Raw genomic sequence first — 20,289 nt, 5'->3', positions numbered from 1 at the left:
CGGATTTAGTTGATGATTTTATAAGGAATGCTTGAGTGAGCAGCTATAGACCTCTCTCTCTCTCTCTCTCTCTCTCTCTCTCCTCATCTCTTATCACGCCTCCTTTTCTCTCCTCTTTCTTTCCTCCTTAGTTGTCATTTACTCTGTTAGGGGTGTTTGCTTACAGAAAAAAAAATCTTCCCATTTAGGTCCCAGGCACAATAGACTGCCCCACCTCCGTTCACACACAAACACACACTTCATCACACTCCTCTCACTCCCTCATACAACTTAGATACTATTCTCAGGACAGAAATTCACATTGTGTTTGTGTGTGAATAGGTTTTGTATCGGTGAGTGATTCTTTATAGCGCATGCATCTTCATAGAACTGCTTTTGTTAATCAAGCTCAGGTCATAGAGGACCATTCATAAATCTACAGTGGCTTTGGCTTCCAATTTCCAACTCAAAAGACTACAGATTTCCTTATGTGTGATTCGTTCATTTATTTCACAGTGAAAAATAACTTGGTGACACTAATGAAAACAGCACAGAAACAGGAAGAGGTATAGACACAGAACTGTGTCAGCCACAGATATATTTTACTATTATTTACATGTTGTCTACTTATCTTCCATTTAATACAATGAATCTCACCTACAGTTCTCTGCTGTGGGCCTGACAGTTATAGTTCATTTTCTTTGTGTGTGTGTGTGAGTGCGCACGTGTGCTCAGAAAGTGTGTGAGTGGCCAAGCACATTCAATTTTAATCCCCCAGCATAGCCACAGCAGAGATAAATGAGTCTTTGCAGAGTCCTTTCTGCCTAAAATCCACACATACACTAATTATACTTTTTTGTATTATTTGTATTATATTCTGAACGTTTGGTAAATGTGTTTATTTGTTTGTTCCTGGATGTTGCTCATTTGTTCTCACTGCTGGTGTTGAATGCATTACTGTATTCATGCTCATATTCATACACAGAATTGAATTCATTAGTATTCTGGAAAACTCTTTGAACATTATCAGTGAAGCACAACTCTTTCTCTGTCTCTCTCTCTTTCTGTGTGTGTGTGTGTGTGTGTGTGTGTGTGTGTTTGTACTTGTATTACTGTGTTTGTGCCACAGTGTTACCAGAGCAACGCCAGTCATTACTAAGGAAAAAGTGTTTCTTTTCTCTACAATATTTTGGACCAGATTTGAGCTTTATGCTTTGGGGTTCATGTTATTTCATCTTTGAATCATTAGAGTTCAAGAGTCCTGATAAATATAGTAATACACATGCAGTAATGCATGCTTGTGTGTCTTATTCTGTAGAAATTATTATTGAATGTGCTAATTGGCAGTGGTTATCTGTGTTAATGGAATGCATATAATAAATATAAACTGCTCTCAGGTCATTAGGAGCTAATCGCTAATCCTCAGAGTAGAGTCAAATTCAGTCTCCTTATCACACAGCCAGCTAGTGTTCTGCTCCTGTCCTGAGCTGAGCTCCTGTTACAGGCAGACATCACACTCAACTGGTGTATTTTAAAGACATAAAATGCTTACAGTAGTGACAGGGCCGTGTATAACCCACTCAATGGACAATTTTTCCTTTACCGACAATGCACATATTTGATGGGAGCCTATCAGGTCAAACTCTAACTGAATTTCAGAAAAATAATAGTTAATATTATCTTTATTTTGGCATTTACCTCTCATCTGTGATAGCATTTAACAAAAGATTTTCCCTTTATCCACAGGCAATGAAAAGAGGGCTGTAGATGTTCATGCAGCCACCTCCCAAAGATGCTTATCTTACTTCGAACACCTTCAGAATTAAAGTTAGTCCATGGTCTTTAATAGTATATAAGGTCCAATGCTAAACTCTTTATAAAACCTATTCAAGAGCCTAGAACCGGAACTTTCAGGAGCCTTCTTTTTCTTCTCCTTCTTGGTTTACACCTTTGGCTTTCATCTCCTCTCTCCGTTATGTGAATGGACTGCAGGCTTCTTGACTGGAAGTACACTAAACAAACTTTTAATTTATACTTCTTTTTTTTTAATTAAACTTTTTATTTACCACGTTCCTTTCATGTCTCAGATGTATACTTGGGGAAGTGCTTATTAATGTCTGTATCAGATTTTTTTTCTCCTTGTTACAGTCGTATACTCAATAGAGCAGAAAAAGATGAGAAAAAGCCATAAATATTCTATCACCTGTGACTAAAACGTGCATGTTAACTGCAAGTTTATATAACACACACATACACACAGCACCAGCAGATGACACCACATCACATGACTGTAACAGATGCGCGTGTGAGAATAGTGTTGATTATAATGAATTTGGCCAGAAATATTTTCACTGTGATTATTTGTAATTGCATAAATGCTTATCAGAATGATCACAAAGAACAATGGAGTAAATGCAACTCCCACTCACTATGCAAGTGAACACACATATACACACACAACACTGAATATAAGAGTTGGACCTCTCTCAAGGCACAATTTATTAATCCTGTTCCACTTGGAGAAAAGAGATTGGATTTAGAGCTGAAACCTGTAACGTGGTGAAGTGCAGTGTACCAATCCATGCTTCACCACTTCTCTCTCTCTCTCTCTTTCACACACACACACACACAAACATGGGCAGAGTTATTACTATTTCAGTTTTTCATGAAGTTTCATTTTTTCTGTGTAAGCCCCCTACAGATTGCACATTCACTCACTCACCCCCTCCTTCCTGTACTGCGGTGAGAGCCAGTGTGAACTGCAGTTGTAATATGATTAACAAAAATGCAACATTTTAAGAGGAAAAATATTAGCCTGATGATTTCCATATGCACCAGTACAGCACCTCCTTATGAAACAATACAGCTGTAATTAGAATGATTCTATGGTTCATTTTCACATGGTATAATTATGCATTCTGGTTGCTCTGATCTGGTAATTAGATCTTTTTCCATGTATCTCAGAGATGCATTATCTTCTGGTCCCTCAAGTCACCTATAGACCATGACCACATAACAGATGGACAGGTAAACACTCCCTCCATTCCCGAAGCAAGATGTAGACAGCAGTACCTCTTTCTGTCAGATCACCTGAGATATTGCTCTCAACCAGGTAGGAACAGGGCCTGTGTCAGCCTCTTGGGTGAGAAGGGGTCACTCATCTTTGCTCTCCTGTTATAGAACTGAAACCTATATTCATGTCTCCAAAAATGTACATAGTTGTTAGTGCTGGGGTGCCATCTTTAGTACCTATTTCTTATTTTGTAGCAGCCATGGATTGGTGGTTAGGGAACCAGAAGGTTGCCGGTTTGGTCCCCAGAGCCAGCAGGTCATGACCGAAGTGCACTTGAGCAAGGCAACTAACCCCCAACTGCTCCAAGGGTGGCGTAGCTAGGGCTGCCCACCACTTCTGGCATGTGTGCTCACTGCCCCCTAGTGTTCACTAGTGTGTGTAAATGTCTGTTTCACTGCACGCATTGGGTTAAATGCGGATAACTAATTCCTATGTGCATGCACAGTGACCAATAAAGTGATTCTAATTCTAATATTATTGCCCTGTTAAGGACTGGCGCCCCCTCCAGGGTGTATTCCCCGCCTTGCGCCCAATTATTCCAGGTAGGCTCTGGACCCACCGCGACCCTGAATTGGATAAGTGGTTACAGATAATGAATGAATGAATGAATGAATAATTCTAATATTAGACCAATGCAAAAGACCACTACCATTCCGTAAACAATGTATTTACATAGGAGAAAAAATGTATCAGTACATCTCACATTACAGAGCAGACACTTATTAATACGGAATCGGATATGGATCTCATGAATGCTTGGTAATGTAAAAACTTAAAATATAACATTAACAGAGACAAAATAACAAAATAAACCACTGTGTAATTTTTTACACTTTTGTAACATCTGATAGATGGCTGATGTAGGGTGCAATGACATTCTGCTAGCAACACTAGGATTTACATTTGATGATTAGCAGAAAAAGATGAATTACTCATGAGCCTAGTCACATTATTAGAAAGGAGCCCCACCCATTGGAGTCAGCTCTGGAGAATCTGCATACATCATTACGTCATACCAACGGCCTTAAGCTAATGAGCTTAGTGCCAGGGCTGGAATTAACATAGCCACTCTACATAATTAACAATCAGAGTCTTCCTCTGCACTATTAAAAACCAATTTCCACTGTTTCTGTCTGCATCAGCCAGAACACAATTAATGAGTTCCTCTCTATAGCTGTTCCTCTGCAAACCTCTACTCAATCTAGCTCATTTTTTCGCTTTTTCTCTCATTATTCAACTCTGTTCCTTTCTTCTATCTCTTTCTCTCTCTATCTTTGTTTTTGTTTCTCTGGTCATTTATCCCACTCTCGCACACTTTTTCCATCCACATTAACAAAATCTTTGGAGAGATGAAAGGACAACTTTAGTTCAGAACTCTGTAATGAGTCTTGTCTCCTTTTATAAACCCCTCTAGCAATCTCTGTGTTCATCAGATTCGTTGAAAGGGTAATCTTTCTCTCTTTCATTTAAAAAGACAGGCAGAGAGGGTGAGGGAGGTGGAGGCAGCTATTTTCTGGTGAAAGTGTCTCTCTGGAGGGAGTGTAGCGCTCTCTGTGAAACTCACCTTTCTGAGCTCATTTCCTGTCCATATCCCATGACGCTTCTCTGATTAACACAAGATGAGTTTGTGTTCCTCTTCAGGTTCGGCTATAGATACTGAAGCACTTTCATTTGATTTGTATAATTACTTGCTGAAATAGGATTTGCACACTCCACAGTTCTCTCCATGACTTTGCTTTTATACCTCAGCGTACGTTCTGATGCCTGCAAGGACAAGTGCACGTTCAAAAAGCCATTAGCAGTGAGTGGAAGCACTCTAAGAAGTTGGTCTCTATCTAGAGCTCCTCCGCTAGATCATAGATGTTCTTTCAATAGGCAGGTGAGAGAAAGACATAAGGAGAAAGATTGCACCTGATTTACACTGTAATACTGTGTGTCTGTGTGTTACATATGGAGTCAAAAAAGGGTCAAAAAGATTTTAAAAAATGTGAAATTAAAAATGTAATGGAATTTGAAACTGCATTTGAGCAACTACGTACACGTAAAATTAAAATCCGCAAATGTATTGGAATGCAGGAATTTAAAACAACAATAATAATAATTTAAATTCACAAATGTGCCAGAGCAAACATTTTTGAGGTTCCAAATGTGACCGTTAGAGTTTTTTAATGAGGTGGAAAAAATCCACACATTCACCTTCCCTGCTGCTTATGTGAATCTCTTTTTGCAGTTGCAGGTTTTTGACCCTGTTTTGACGGCCAATTGATGGCCCAATAGGAAAGCTTTAGCTGGACCAATCAGATCACAAGGTTTGTTTAAGGTGAATGTGTGGATTTTTTCCACCACATTAAAAAAACTCCCACTGTCACATTTGGAACTTCAAAAATGCTTGCTTTGGCACATTTTAAGCCATTTGAGAAGGTACTGATTTACACATTCACAACATTTGATTTACAAATGCAAATCTTTTTTACACATTTGTAAATTTCAATTATTATTATTATTATTGTTGTTGTTGTTGTTTTAATTTTGAGAATTCCAATACATTTGTGGATTTGAATTTTACCTGTATGTAGTTGCTCAAATGCACTTACAAATTCTGTTATATCTGTGAGTATTGTTTTACAAGCTCAAAATCATTTTGAGCCTTTTTTTTCTCCTTCACAACTGGTGGACCTTGAGGTGCCATAAATGTCCCTAAAAGGGGTACCTCTGGAGTTTTACGAGCTTGAGCCCTTGTTACCACACAACCAGGGAACAAAGATAAAATTTTTGGATCGATGTCACCAGTTTCAGGCATCACACTCACTTCTGGCAAAGGAAACACTTTTCCTCCAGCCAAATCGTTCCCAAGAATGAGGGAGACACCTGCAACTGGCAACCTATCTCGCACAGCAACCTTCACAAGACCTTTAACTAACCCAGATTTCAAATAAATCGTGTGCAAGGGAACTTGCAGATGACCCATCTCAATACCCCGTACCAACAATAATACAGATATGGCACATACAGTCCTAAAAATGTATTTCCAAAATTAAGCCATGCTCTCCAAATACTGCACTTTATCTATAATCTCATAAATCCAACAAGTAAAGGAAATGTATACCGTTTATAGGCCGTAAATCAACAATAGCTTCATGGCAAAACCCTCATATTTTTTTCCAACATACTCAGAGCTCTAAAACGGTAGCAGTTTTGCTGAATCTTTGTTCCCTTCACATCTGAACCAAGTAAAGGACACTGATTACCTGCTACACGCGCTGGAAGGTAAGCTAAAGTAAAAATAAGGACCATGTTCCCAGGTTGGAAACCAATGTCCTTAATAATCACACCATGGCCTCAGACCTGGTCATATTACTCAATCACAGATTGAGATGATTTGGGACTTTTGGACACTGCAAGACCAACAACAACAACCAAAAGCACAGTGAAGAGAACAGAAATAGATATGTCAAGGTTTTTATTCAGATTAAGGAAATGTGAAACCAAGATAGTAGTACATTCATTTGGGCCAATGGAGTAGAGGTCTGGTGTAGGTACCTCCCAGTCCATTGCTGCTAATCTGTTCGCGACTGTCCCTTTGTATATACAGAAACACACTCATGCACACGCACACAGACACAAAGATTATGTTCATACAGCAGGTAAAAGTGGCCCAAATCTGATTTTGTGATTAAATCAGATTTTTTTTAGCTCTACTTTTCAAACTGTCTATATAATATGACCTATATCTGAAATTGGTCTGAACAGATCACGCCAAAGGACAAGGCTTCTGACCAGAAGGAAATATCCTTCTGTTTCATACAAAGCACTTTCTTTTTTTTAAAATGAAGCAATGGGATGGCTGTATCACAACCTCCCTTTTCTTTATTCCAAATGAGCTCTAGGTTAAAAAATTAAGTACCAATTAAAGACTGTAAAAAAATAAATAAATTAAAATGTGAACGGGTGTTTTTCACTCTAAGCGCAAATTTCCCGGGTCTCTCACGAACACAAGATCTCCAAAGAGAACAAGACGAGTACTAATATAATCTAATATAGTCCACACTGTTTCCATGTCCTTAAGACTTCAAATTAGATTGAATATGCTTTGGGCTGTAGCCCGAGATCATTCTCAGAGTCCAGAGTGACATAAAATTATGAATTCTGATATGGCAATTCAGACAGAGTTGCATTGCAACAGATCAGATTTAGATCGGATCTCAATAGCACATTCAAAGTGGCCCAAATCAGATTTTTAAAAGTCAGATTCGATTCGATTTGTGCTGTTTACACAACCACATAAACAACACATATGTGTAACATATGACAAAACAGATTTGGCCACTTTTACCTTCAATAAATACTGGGAAGGATATAACAACACCAACTTAGCCTCTTCTAGTCGCCAAGGGGTACATTTTTTTTTCTCTCTGGCACTCTCACCTCTCTCATTCTCACTCTCTCTCTGTCTCTTTGGGTTCTGTGTAACATCGATAGTTATCCTGTATGAGGGTGAAGGCAGGGTACAGTCTTTGGCCAGACTCCTTGTTTATTCTAATGCTCACCAGTGTGCTGTAAGTCGCTACAGTGATGGAGTTACCCGGAGACAGAGGTCGTCTTGAGGATGACAGGCTGTCTATGCTTGCCAGTGTATGGATGAACTGTTTCTCCTGTTCACACGACACCAAAGTCTACACAACATTAATCAGGTTTTCTCTCTCTCTCTCTCTACACAACCCACAGCTGTACTTACCTTATTTTGCACATTCTAATCATTCTAATTTCACCTAAACACTAAAGTCATTGGAATTCCAATGAATTAGTGCTTGAAAGCCTAACACATACAATTCACCACCCCCTTCACCACTGAATGGTCTAAACAATACAGTTCACATCAGCAAGTCTGGATTGTTTACCATTATCTGAAACCCAGCTGTGCAGCAGTAATTTTAGTCCATTCTCTCTTCACTGTAGAAACCCAGCTAAATATGCTAAGTACATTGTAGTCTTGTATAATATGAGGGGAAGGCTGTAATTGGCCTGTTTTGTCTTTGTACAGCTTCATTACAGAGACTAGGTCGCTTCAGTCCCGTTACCCAGTTCCAGCATGAAAGAAAACAGACCCCATTGGCCAGGCTTGAGAGTGTCCCATTAAATGCATCCTATTGTTAAATGTAACCTGTGATTCATTGGAGACAAAAACAGAAGAGCACAACAATGCAAAAATGTAAAGGTCTATATTACTTCATTTGCGTGTGTATTATTCGCTCTCTTTCTTTGTGGGTTCTTATGGAATTTAAGCTTTCATGACTGTCTCAAAATGGAACTACACAGGCCTGGTTCTTTTCTGTATATAATCCTGACTGCTATCTGATGGCAGATCACAGAACAGGGTTTCCATCAGCTCTGGTGAGGACAGCACAAACACCAGATCCAGTGTAGTTATGAATACAGTAAGCATATGTGCATGCACACAGACAGAAATTCATCAAACAAACAGCCCTAAATGCACATGAATTGTTATCCATACAGCTACATGCACAGTTTCATACAAATACTGATTGATTTGAGGGCACCCAGTGTTTCCTAGCGTTGTTGATAATATCAGTAATTTTTGTCAGTTTGCAGTATTAGCCTTAATTCACCTATTTTTTGTATGATGTCCACTTTAGAATTAACATTTCCTCATTGTGCAGATAGACACGTTTAAGTCTATGCTGGCCGTAGAGAAATGCAACAACATCAGGGAGTGGAATTTCAGCTGAATATGTACATAATTATTTTAACTATAACACATATAGTTAAAAAAAGGAAAATATTGAAATATATTGAAAAAAGGCAGCTATCTTGAAATGCTTAAACATGAGTGAGAGAGTAAATGAGTGAGTGAGTTACAAGCAAGTTCCATAAGGCTCTTATGTAGATTGTAGATTGACCAGAGGAGGATGGGTCACCCCTTGTGAGCCTTGGTTCCTCCCAAGGTTTCTTCCTCAGCTGGGGGAGTTTTTCCTTGCCACTGTCGCCCCTGGCTTGCTCACTTGAGGGTTTTACATTTGTCTTTACATTTCATGTCAAATCTTGTCTTACTGGAATTCTGTGAAGCTGCTTTGTGACAACATCAGTTGTGAAAAGCGCTATATAAATAAATTTGATTTGATTTGATTTGATTTATGTATTTTGAATCTAAAAACAAATCTGAAAAAAAAGGGTCAAAAGGATAGCACTTAATGCTATATATTTAATCCCTTTTTTGGGATGATATTCATCAGCAATCAAAACTTTCACCCTTCAATTTGAACAATAGTTTGGTGTGCAGTAGGGGTGGGCGATATGGCCCTAAAATAATATCACGATATTTCAGTGATAATATAATATTTTTGGCGATATGGCTAAACACTGAAAAATAATTTTATTAATTTCAACAACACAATATTGCAGCAAAATGTATGTTATATCAATATTATTTATATTCAAGTAAATATAGTTAAAATATATTCGCAGTTCATTTATATGATTTATTTTACTACAAATGTAACGGTTTCAAACATTCAGAAGAATTGACCAAAAAAAATCTGTAAACATTTGCTTATTTTGTAAACAAAAGTAACTTAACAAGATTATGGTTTTGTATAAAATAAATATTGTAGAATATAAACTTATCACACAACCAAAGTGCAGAAAAGTTAGTGTGTGTATATAAACAACAAATAAAACAAATACAGGATAGTTGCTGTGCTGAGTCAGTGTAGTCTATCAGCTTGGGTCAAAGCTCATTGGCTGTTAAACTCTTCTAACGGCATTTTTGATTTTCCTCAACTAAGTGCTTCTGCTCAAGATGCTGAAACAAATTAGTTGTGTTTCCCCCTTCTGTTGTTACAGGCTTCTTTCATTTCTAACATAATACAATGGTTTATTGTACATTTGATATTTTGTAACCAAACCACCTCTGCATTACTGAAGTCTCCCCCTTTTGGAGCAAATAACTCAACCTCAGAGCCACTTCTCTGTGCCTAAATGACTCATGTAATGATCTTATGCCATATTATGTGTAAATGCATGACAGCATTATGTAAACAAACCAGAATATTATGATTATTAATGTTTTTTTTTTTTCTTTTTTGTAAAATTTATATTAAATTATATTATTGCAAACGATACAATATGGTAGAGCCCTAGTGTTTGGTTTTTATTGTTTTATTTGGATCTCCATTAGGTCCCTGGAGCTGTGTGACTGCAACACTACCTGCTGCGCCACCGTGCCGCCCTATACAACAATCAAACATCATAAATATAAACACACAGATAGACAAATAAGGGAAAAAAACAATATATAATATACACAGACCCATTCCAAAAAATTTGAATATCATGGTCTTCTGGCCAGTTGTTATGTCTGCAGTCTTCCCTATATTGAACCAAACTGAAGCAATTTAATGACACCTGAGGAAACCCAGGTGATTTGAGTTTAGTAGATGATTAGTGTGTCACACTCAGTTTAAAACATTCATGTCCTGCAAAATTTGGGCTGATTTCTCTACAGTATTCTAATTTTTTGAAATCCTGTTTTTGTGGGTTTTATGAGCAACAAATAAATAAATACTTGAAATTGTGGGCACTACATCTATAATCTATGAAAGTTGAACTTTTTGAATGGAATTATGGAAATTAATCAATTTTTCATGATATTCTAATTTTTTGGAATGGTTTTGTATAAAGTCTGTTTTTGTTGAATATCCTTGAGTATTAGTTTTTCTCTCTTTTATTTGTTTTGTGCGTCACAGATTACCTTTCAACTTTTTTTGTTTTCTTTTACTTTTTCAGTTCTCAGTTTTAAATTAAAATGTAAATTTTTCCAAAACTTTTGACTGGCGCATGATTATTCCTTTCTCTTCACTAAGACAGTGCAGGTCCTGCAGAATATTTACATCTTATGTCAGCTGGATGACTGCTAGGTGCTGCAGAGAGAAGGTTAAGTATGTAATCCTGCACAGATGGTCCTTTTACTGAGAACACACTCCAGAGCCCTACCTACTCACACACACACACACACACACACACAGAGCTGTACTGTTTGAGAGGTCACCCCGTGTTGACCTGCACTAAGGTAAAGTGTTTCTGAGTTTGCTATGGCAGCTGAACCCAAGGGTGGTGTTCCTCTTTGATTTGTCCTCTTTGATTTGTACACACATACTAGTATAGCTCATTTCTATCAAACACACACTCTTCTATTCAAAGCCCTTCTCCTTTCTCTTGCTCTTTATTTCACAGTGCCTCTGTGACCTTGAGTCAGGGCGACTGTAGTGCAGCCTTGTTTGAGCTTTACTAGCGATTGTACACCCTAACCTACTTGTGTCAGCCCAGGTTCAATAGCGTCTGCTCAGTCAGGTCAGAGGTCAATACCTGGAGTGTGTTCGAAAGCAGAACTGTGGCAGAGAAAAGTACAAGAAGTGTCCACTCTATTCAAAATGGACAGAGCTGTAAAGCTAGAGAAAAGAGTGAAGCACCACGGACAGCTCAGTAGAGCAGCCACATTTGTTTAACAACATACATTCACACAGTGAGCCTTTGTGCTGAATTAAAAGAGAAAAATAATGAGGCGCTATCTTCCACATAGACACACTTGCACTCCTCCACACCCCGACTGTGGGAAACATTCAAAAACACCTTGGTCTCTCACACTGTCTTGTAATCTCTTGTTGATACCTCACTTTCCTTTCCCTTTCTCTGTGTAGTTGTCTTGTCTGTCCTCTCTCTCTCCCTCTCTCAACTTTGCAATGCTCCCTCTCCTCTTCTTCTTCTCCCACAGTCTCTATCTCTCTTTCCTCTGTGTCTCTCCCCACTTTCCTCCCTGTCTGTCTCCTTCTCTCAATCACTCCCCCACTCTTTTTGTGACTATCTCTTTCTCTGAATTCCTTTTTCATTCTCTGTATCCCCTCTGTCCCTCTATTTTCTGTTCTATCTCTCCCCATCACCTTCAAGGTGTTCCACAGTGTGAATGAAAGCATACACACACAACCCACCCACACCCACACATCTATCAAAACTTTGTGTGTCTGTGAAGGAGAAAGCTCATTTTAATTGGTAGCAAAGGGGATGTAAGGTTGTTAGTGTGATAAAGAGGAAGCAGAAAGCCGATAACAGTGTATTATCAGTCCCTGAGTTCAGAAGGATTTATCTACACCACTGAAAAACGATGAACAACTGGGCAAATACAACACATTGTTTAGTATTTAGGGTTGAGGAGCAGGTATGTTGTGCTTCTGATATCTGTTTGATGTTAGACCTGATTGACTGTTCATGATACAGGTGTCCATGATATATATCCCAGAAATCAGTGTCTGAAAATTTTGAGGAAGATATTACATGTGCAATGAACCCAGTAACTGCTGTTAACTCTCTAAAGGTAGAAATGCAGTAACTTCAAACAAAATTACATCAAAGAGAGTTAAAATTGATCAAAGTTTGCCTGCGCAAGTCTGTAAAAATTAGGTCAGGCTAAAAGTTTTGTAGTTGACCAGCTGTGAGGCTGTGACTGCCCTCCTTCCTTATTTATGGACTTGAGAATAGTTCAACAGTAGTACATCACTCACAGTGCAGTTCCTTAAAAAGGACATGTTATGAAATCACGCTTTTTGTTCAGTGTATTATCACGTTAATTTGGTAATCTGGAGCTTACTTTTTAATCCCAAGCATGGACACCTTGGAATTATACCATATCCTCATCTGAGCATCTCAACTCACAATCATTTGAGAGTTAAAAGAAGATGTTAAGCCATGTAAAACAAACATAATGGCCAAAAGGAACATGGAGAAGGGAGACAACTGAGCAAAAGTGACTAAATAAATAAATAAAACTAGAGCTTCTGGGCCTTGCTTCACAAATCAGTTTCACAAATACGTGTAGAAATTGTCTATAGTGAGCAGGGCTGTTTAGACAGGCTGAAAAAGGTGCTGTGGTGCTTGATCCTTGTGGTATTCTGAGCAAAACATACCTTAGATGTTTAAATAAGACCCTAGGGAACTGTGCTAACTTGTGGGAAAAGGATATAATATGTCCACTTTAAAGTCACGTTTATCTTGTTTTCTTTATTTTAATTGCACATATTACTCTGCAATTAACTAAAAATAATGAAGCTCTTTCATTATTTTCTTTAGTGCATTTGTGAATAACTCACCTTAATATCAAGAACTCATTGTCTTCCAGCTCCTTGTGGTTTAATGCTATGGGTTTTTTGTTTTGTTTTGTTTTGTTTTTGTCTTTTTACAGTAATGGGGACTGAGAGAATAAGAAAGCTGTGAATTGAATGCTATTCTGTTCAGTACCAAAGATGTCCTAAGAACATAATGCTACATTCAAAGACTCAGAATCTAACAATGTTTTTATTGTAGCTTGACACATTGCTTGATTTATAAATGATATTTGCCGTACACTGTGTCTCATAACTAGCAGTGGTTTGGCCTCTGCGTGTAGGCCATTTTTAAACATTTCCCTTCCGCTCTCTGACCACAGTGAACCATGTCACTGCTGACCCTGGTCACCGTGGTGACTGACCCAGCAGATATTAGATTGATATTTGGCAAGGCATGTATGGGCTGTATTTTTTCCCCTCTGCTAACTCCTTCCCTCTCTTACCCTCTCTTATTCTCTCTCTCTCTTTCGTTCCTCTTTCATACTCTGCCAGTAGATCAGTCAGTCCTGTTATGATTGACAGCTCCTTTTTATGACTCTGCCAAATATAAATGGACATTTTTCTTGCTCCTCTGTCCCCACCCATGCCTCTCCCTGCTGTGGCGCAGTCCGCACAGAGGATGTGGATGGAGTTTGTCATCTTTATTGATGTGGGCAGAATGGGGTCTTTTGTCCAGAGGAGCTGCCTCTCTGTGTTCTCCATATTCATAAAGCAGTGTGGCAAGCTCGTATGTGCTGGAATATCAATACTGTCCACTCCGCTACTTAAGTTATTTCTGTAATATGTGTGACTTTTATAATTGCTAAAGCAAAGTGCAGTGTTAATGAAATGCTTTAGTTAGACACAGGTGATCCATCAACCCAGAAAATAGACAGTCACTGCTCAGAAGGAAACCTCACAAAATAAATATAAAGTATAGTTCCAGGTATAAAGTCAGACCTGCTGGGACTGTAAAATCCGTATTAAGACCTTTGACTACACTCCTCAACCCAGCTGAGAAGTTATTTATGGTTTCATATGGTAGCATTTTAAACTAGTCATATATAAGACATGTATATATGACCTTGAGGTTGTAGGTTCGATTCCCGCTCCGGGTGACTGTCTGTGAGGAGTTGGTGTGTTCTCCCTGTGTCTGCGTGGGTTTCCTCCGGATGCTCCGGTTTCCTCCCACAGTCCAAAAACACACGTTGGTAGGTGGATTGGTGACTCAAAAGTGTCCATAGTTGTGAGTGTGTGAGTGAATGTGTGAGTGTGTGTTGCCCTGTGAAGGACTGGCGCCCCCTCCAGATTGTATTCCCACCTTGCGCCCAATGATTCCAGGTAGGCTCTGGACCCACCGTGACCCTGAACTGGATAAGCAGTTACAGATAATGAATGAATAAGACATTTTATTTCATGCGTGCATGAACGACAAGATCTCCAAAATTTGTACATATTAAGAGCATTGTAGATATTCCGGTATGGATTGTTCCTCTATTTTATAGTTCTTTTGCCTTCAAAATCCAAACTACTGTTTAGTGTTTAGGCTGATGTTTCACACTGGATAGCCAGAAATCCAGATGAACATCCAAGTATCGTTGAGATATTTATTTTACAAATATTGGAAATAGTGTATTAGTGAAATATGTGCAAAATCACTTTGCGACCAGCCAGGCTTGAGCTAAACACATGCAAAATTATATGCAGACATGTATTATTTATTTATTAAATAGGATTTATGGACATGAGATGGGGGAGAAACAAAGAAATCTGTTCTGTCCGGTCTAAACCCAAATGTTTGGCCACACTAATTGTAGATACAGAATTGACTTTTGAACCCAACTAACAGAACTAGGAATTTCAGTAAATGCTGAATATGCAGGAAATGAAAATAAGTAGTAGAAGTAAAAAGAAGCTAAGAGACAGGGTGGTGTGTGTGTGTGTGGTGGGGGGGTGCACCAGTACCTGACAGTGGGGAGAAATTAGCACTTCAAAGGTGAACGAGCAATACACTCTTCTAAATCCTACACAGCCCAACAAGATGAGATACCAACGGATCTGTGCACATAAGAGTGCGTATGTGACTGTGTGAGAAAGAGAAAGAAAAAAATGAGATACAGGGAATAAAAAAGCGGTCTAGATGAGAGTGAAAATGAATTCTGGAATGCAAGTCAGGAATAGAGAATGAATGTTCACACTTTCACAGAGAGTGAGAGAGGAATCGAGGGCAGACAAAAAGGACAGAGAGCCAGAGAGAGGGAGGCTGGGACAGAGAAATGGAAAGAGAGCGAGAGCAAGAGTGGAGATTAAGCAAGCTTCTCGTTTCCTGGGTCAGAGAGAGAGCAGAGTAGGTTTACTGATGTAAACCCAGGGGAAGGAGGCTTACCCAGGGATTCATCACAGATTTACCGCTACTCAGGCCTGTGCGTGTAATAGGGAAAGAGAAAGATGCCTCTGTGTGCATATGTTAAAATAATACGTGACTTTTTAAATAGAACCGTGCCTTCCCATGTACATACATTTAGTTCCCATGTACATACATTATACAATGACAAATAATTGCACACTACATGAAATTAAATTAAATTAAATGTAATGTGAATTTATCTGCCATTGTACAATGTACAACAAAATGCGTCTTCCGCATTTAACTCATCTGTGGCAGTGAACACACACACACACTATTGCACTACGGGCTGTGAACACACTCGCAGAGCAGCCATCCCTGCAGCAAGGACAGCCATCCCTGGCACCCGGTGAACAGATGTGAGTTGGGAGCAGTGACCCAATGACTAAGAACATAGACTACACATAGTGCAATTAAAGGCATAGTTCACAAATGTAATCAAAAACACCTTTTTATAAAATTCAGAAGAGGTTTTCTCACCATTGGCTAGCGCTCCAGTCTGTTTGCAACGCCGGAAACCAGTCTGTGTTTACAAAGCCCCAGTGTCTGTAAATGAGTGAAAAGAAAAACTGGCTCGGTTCGGTACGCTAGACTTTTGCTCTCTATTTCTCTGCTCATGGCAGAGGCACTTGGAGTATTTTTGACAACTCCAAAAGCATGAACCGAAATGAGGATATTGCTCAGGTGGTTATTATAGACTTATTTTTGCTCTTTCGGTGTCATTTAAGGTGAAAATGTATCCAAATTCGGGAGATGACTACCTGAGTTACTGAAAGTGCTACAAAACTAAACCACTTGAGTTACAAATGAGTTTCTGTGGTAATTAAACAGTGAATAAAAATTTACAGACAAATTAAACTTCAGCCACGTACAAACAACAGTTGAGTCTTTTTTTTCCCCTCAAACACACCGTTAAACCTTAAAACACGCTTAGAAAACTGATTGTGTCATAGAGAATCGTAGACGTTCCCTTTAAACAGACTTGTGAGACCTATGTCTACAGCAGCAATGTCTATACATTGATGATCTGTGAATGTTACATAAAACATATTGGGGTTTTGAGAGAATTTGGAGAGGTAAATGTGTTCAAGACAGATTCTAGAGGGCAAACATAACGTCCACTATATATACATAACGTTGATTCCCGCTCCAGGTTACTGAATGTGAGTACTGAGTGTGTTCTCCCTGTGTCTGTGTGGGTTTCCTCCGGGTGACTGTCTGTGAGGAGTGTGGTGTGTTCTCCCTGTGTCTGTGTGGGTTTCCTCCGGGTGACTGTCTGTGAGGAGTGTGATGTGTTCTCCGTGTGTCTGTGTGGGTTTCCTCCGGGTGACTGTCTGTGAGGAGTGTGGTGTGTTCTCCGTGTCTCTCTCTAAATGGTGTAAATGTTGAGGATTGTGTTTAAACAACACACAGTGCAAGGCAAAGGATGCACATGTGACATTTTATTGAGCTGGAACAAAGATTAGGTTTCTTTGAGGCCTCACCAGTGAAAACAATATTATTTCCAGATGGCGCACAAACTGTTGTGGACTCCAGTCACACACAAAGGGGTGTAGGATTGATCGGTCCTCCAACAATTAATCTCCTCCTCATTAACTTCTACAGCTTTGAATAAAGCCCCCTTGCTTTCTTTCACTGGGTCTGGAGCTCTGCAGTGTGCACACTAACCCACACACACACAATGCTGCCTGTGCTGACCTGTGGAGGGGAGTAGTTATGGAGGTGTTTAAGGGTGTGATTATGTTCTAGTATTATTCCAGCATGGCAGGGTCTCATAGCAGTTTCTACAGCATCTGTGGAGCTGCCTGCGGCGAAGTGCTCTGCTTAAGGGCATAGTGGTAGCGTACAAAAGAAAGTTACATGATGTCTTTGTCATTTTGTGAAAACTTTTGGCTATATTTACATATATTGTACCTTGCCTGTTGGAGTTTTACTGGGACTCCTTCATTAAAGAGCATCAGATCTAAAGCATCAGCCACAGTTTTTGATTTCAGTTCACTGGCATTTTTATTAGGTTCCTGCTCATATTCATATGCTGTGCAATGGTGTCAGTTTTCCACTTGACCCCTTAAACCTCAAAATGCATATGTGGTTTAAAAGGGTATAGACATGGCAGCTGTAGACCTAGGTGTGGCTTGTTTCCACTGACTTGTGCTTGGTGTTAAATATAGGTATTGTATATAGATTGGTTTTGCACAAATGTTTGTACTGTCTATAGTCTGTAGTAGCGGTATTTATTTACTATGCTGCTTGACTGTGTTCTATGTCGCAACGTGTCATGGAAAAACTCCCTCATTCAGCACATGTTATTAAACTGTCTGTGTGTGAATGCCTGATATTTAATAAGCCTAGCGTCTGTCTAATTACTGCTGAGGGTATTGTGTTGTTCTGTATTATACTATCTCTCTCTCTCTCTGTCTCTCTCTGTGTCTGAATGAATACAAATCTGTAATTAACTAGTCTATCGTTTTAAGATATTAATTTTTTAATAACCTCTTTATAATTTCAGGGTCACGGTGGGTCCATAGCCTACTTGGAATCACTGGGCGCAAGGCAAGAACGCACCCTGGAGGGGGCGCCAGCCCTTCACAGAGCGACACACACTGACACATTCACGCATACCAATGGATACCTGCAATTCTGCAATTGCAACTGATACAACAGGTAAGTAATTTTTTTGAGAGCTACAGAAAGTAGTCTTGTATACGTTTATGTGACAGCATGTTTAACTTATTCTGCTCTTTTTAAATGAGTTGTCTGACTCTCTGTCTGAGCAGGATGTGGGCCGGAGTGTATGTTTGTTCTTGAGTGAGTTGTTTTTCTGTCACACCAAAATGCACAGAAATCTGTTTTCTCCAAAACCATGGCAACATTAGCTTCATGCTGTCCGCTGGATTTAAGACTTTAAAACAATGGAAGCCATTCTAAAAGGGTGTGTGTGTGTGTGTGTGTGTTTGTGAGCGTGTGTCAGTGATAGATGAACTGCGGCGTGCTCTGCAGATCTATGACTCTGTGCCTGCACTACAGACTTGCCACTGTTTGAACTGCTGTTTTAACTTTTTCACTCCTAACTTCCCACAGCCCGAGCAAGCAAGCAAGAGAAAGAGAGAAAGGCAGCGAGGGAGAAAGGAGAGGAAGAGGCCGGGAGGAAGAGAAAGAGACAGATTGGGCAGGAGTGCTTTTTAAAACAGGCTGGACACAAAGAGCTGATTCAGTGCTCCGTCTGCACCTGCCTCCACACACTGTACAAAAACACACACTTCTACTTTACACACTAACATCAACATGCTCTCCCTCTGCCTCCCAGCACCACTCGTATTTTAATTATTTATTTATTTATTTAGCTTGCTTATTTTTTTGTATTTATATTCATCATACACTATATATATATATTTCAGTCTCACTACAGGAAGCCCTAAGCCAGATTTAACTTGCTGAATGTATCCCAAGGTGAAGCTTGACCAAGTCATCTTAATATTTGCTAGTTTCATCAGTTGTTCAGAAAGTCCTTTCTGCTTTAATATTTACAAGTGAGAAACAGTGCTCTGTTTTTAATATTCTGTCATACAGGTATAATTGAACAGTTTCTTTAGTCTCATGATGGCTTGTTTATTTGCCTTTTATCAGTGTTCAGTGTAAGATTATTGTTCTCCTCCAGGGTGAGTTCTCACCTTGTGCCCAGTGATTCTGATTAGGCTCTGGATCCACCGTGACCCTGAACTAGATAAAGTGTTACAGACAATGAATTAAGAAATAATATAGATGAATTGTGATGTGAAATAGTATTTTGTGTTTTTGAGGTTATAATTTTATTAATTTATGATGAACAGCTATAAACATAGAGAGTCTTAAGGCTTTCTAACAAGCTGCATTAAAACATAAGTGCTTTATAGAATTTGTGGGTTACTGAATGTGAGCTGCTGTAAGCCCACTTTTCAGCTAGAAGTAGTCAGGTCATATTTTGCCAATGCTTTTAGACCACACTGTAGGTCTTTACCTACACACAGAAACACAGCTCAAAGAGGAATCCGGATCGATGGACTTGGTTGGAGAGTGTTTACTATAAAGTCAGCATTATACTGATAAAGTTATGACAATAGCAGATCATTGCATGGCCAACCATTGTCTTGAGTTTCACTTCTCGTAACAAAACACTTCTAACGATCAGATTAATCTGTGCTGGAAGGGGGTCTAAAGCTCAACCAATGTTACAAAGTCATCCTTCGTGTGTTTGGTGCAGTTACACATTTCCACCAGAGAGGTCCCCAAACCACAGAAACTACAAAGTGTAGTTTTAAGCTGCTGTACTTTTATAGCAAACTACCTTTGACATAGTAAAGGCAAAATATTGCAGGATAATTCCACCCTGCAAAATAATATGAATAATGCATCATCAGATCTGCATCTCTTTAGGTTTGTTTCATTTCTGATTTTGTGGCTCCTCATTAAATTTCTCTCTAAAGGCACCATTTTAACATTAGCAGTAACATTTGCTCTTTCGTTGGATGGCAGGGGATAGGATCTCTTCATTAAGACAGTGGGCAGGGGGTCTGCCTTGAATCAGTCACAGCCAACCAGTGTATCAAATTAGAAACTAAATTATACATTTCTATTTTTTGTTGAGGTTGAGTCATAGTCCTTCAACCCATTCTGCCTAAAGCTGCCTCTGAATTTATACC

The 20,289-nt window shown here is 39.1% G+C and overlaps 1 long non-coding RNA gene across 1 annotated transcript in view; it reads left to right on the top strand.

The window, feature by feature from the left end:
• LOC136705010 (uncharacterized) overlaps positions 1-19,340 on the top strand; it is a 62,997-nt gene extending 43,657 nt beyond the window's left edge. The window contains exons 2-3 of the long non-coding RNA XR_010803995.1: positions 18,120-18,274; positions 18,692-19,340. This is a non-coding gene — a long non-coding RNA (uncharacterized lncRNA). The remainder of the gene's footprint in view (positions 1-18,119; positions 18,275-18,691) is intronic.
• The last annotated feature ends 949 nt before the right edge of the window (positions 19,341-20,289 follow it).

This window comes from Hoplias malabaricus, chromosome 8 (genome assembly GCF_029633855.1).
Source record: "Hoplias malabaricus isolate fHopMal1 chromosome 8, fHopMal1.hap1, whole genome shotgun sequence".
NCBI classification, from domain to species: Eukaryota; Metazoa; Chordata; class Actinopteri; order Characiformes; family Erythrinidae; genus Hoplias; species Hoplias malabaricus.
The sequence above is the reverse complement of the archived record's forward strand: the minus strand, read 5'-3'. Positions and strand labels throughout refer to the sequence as shown.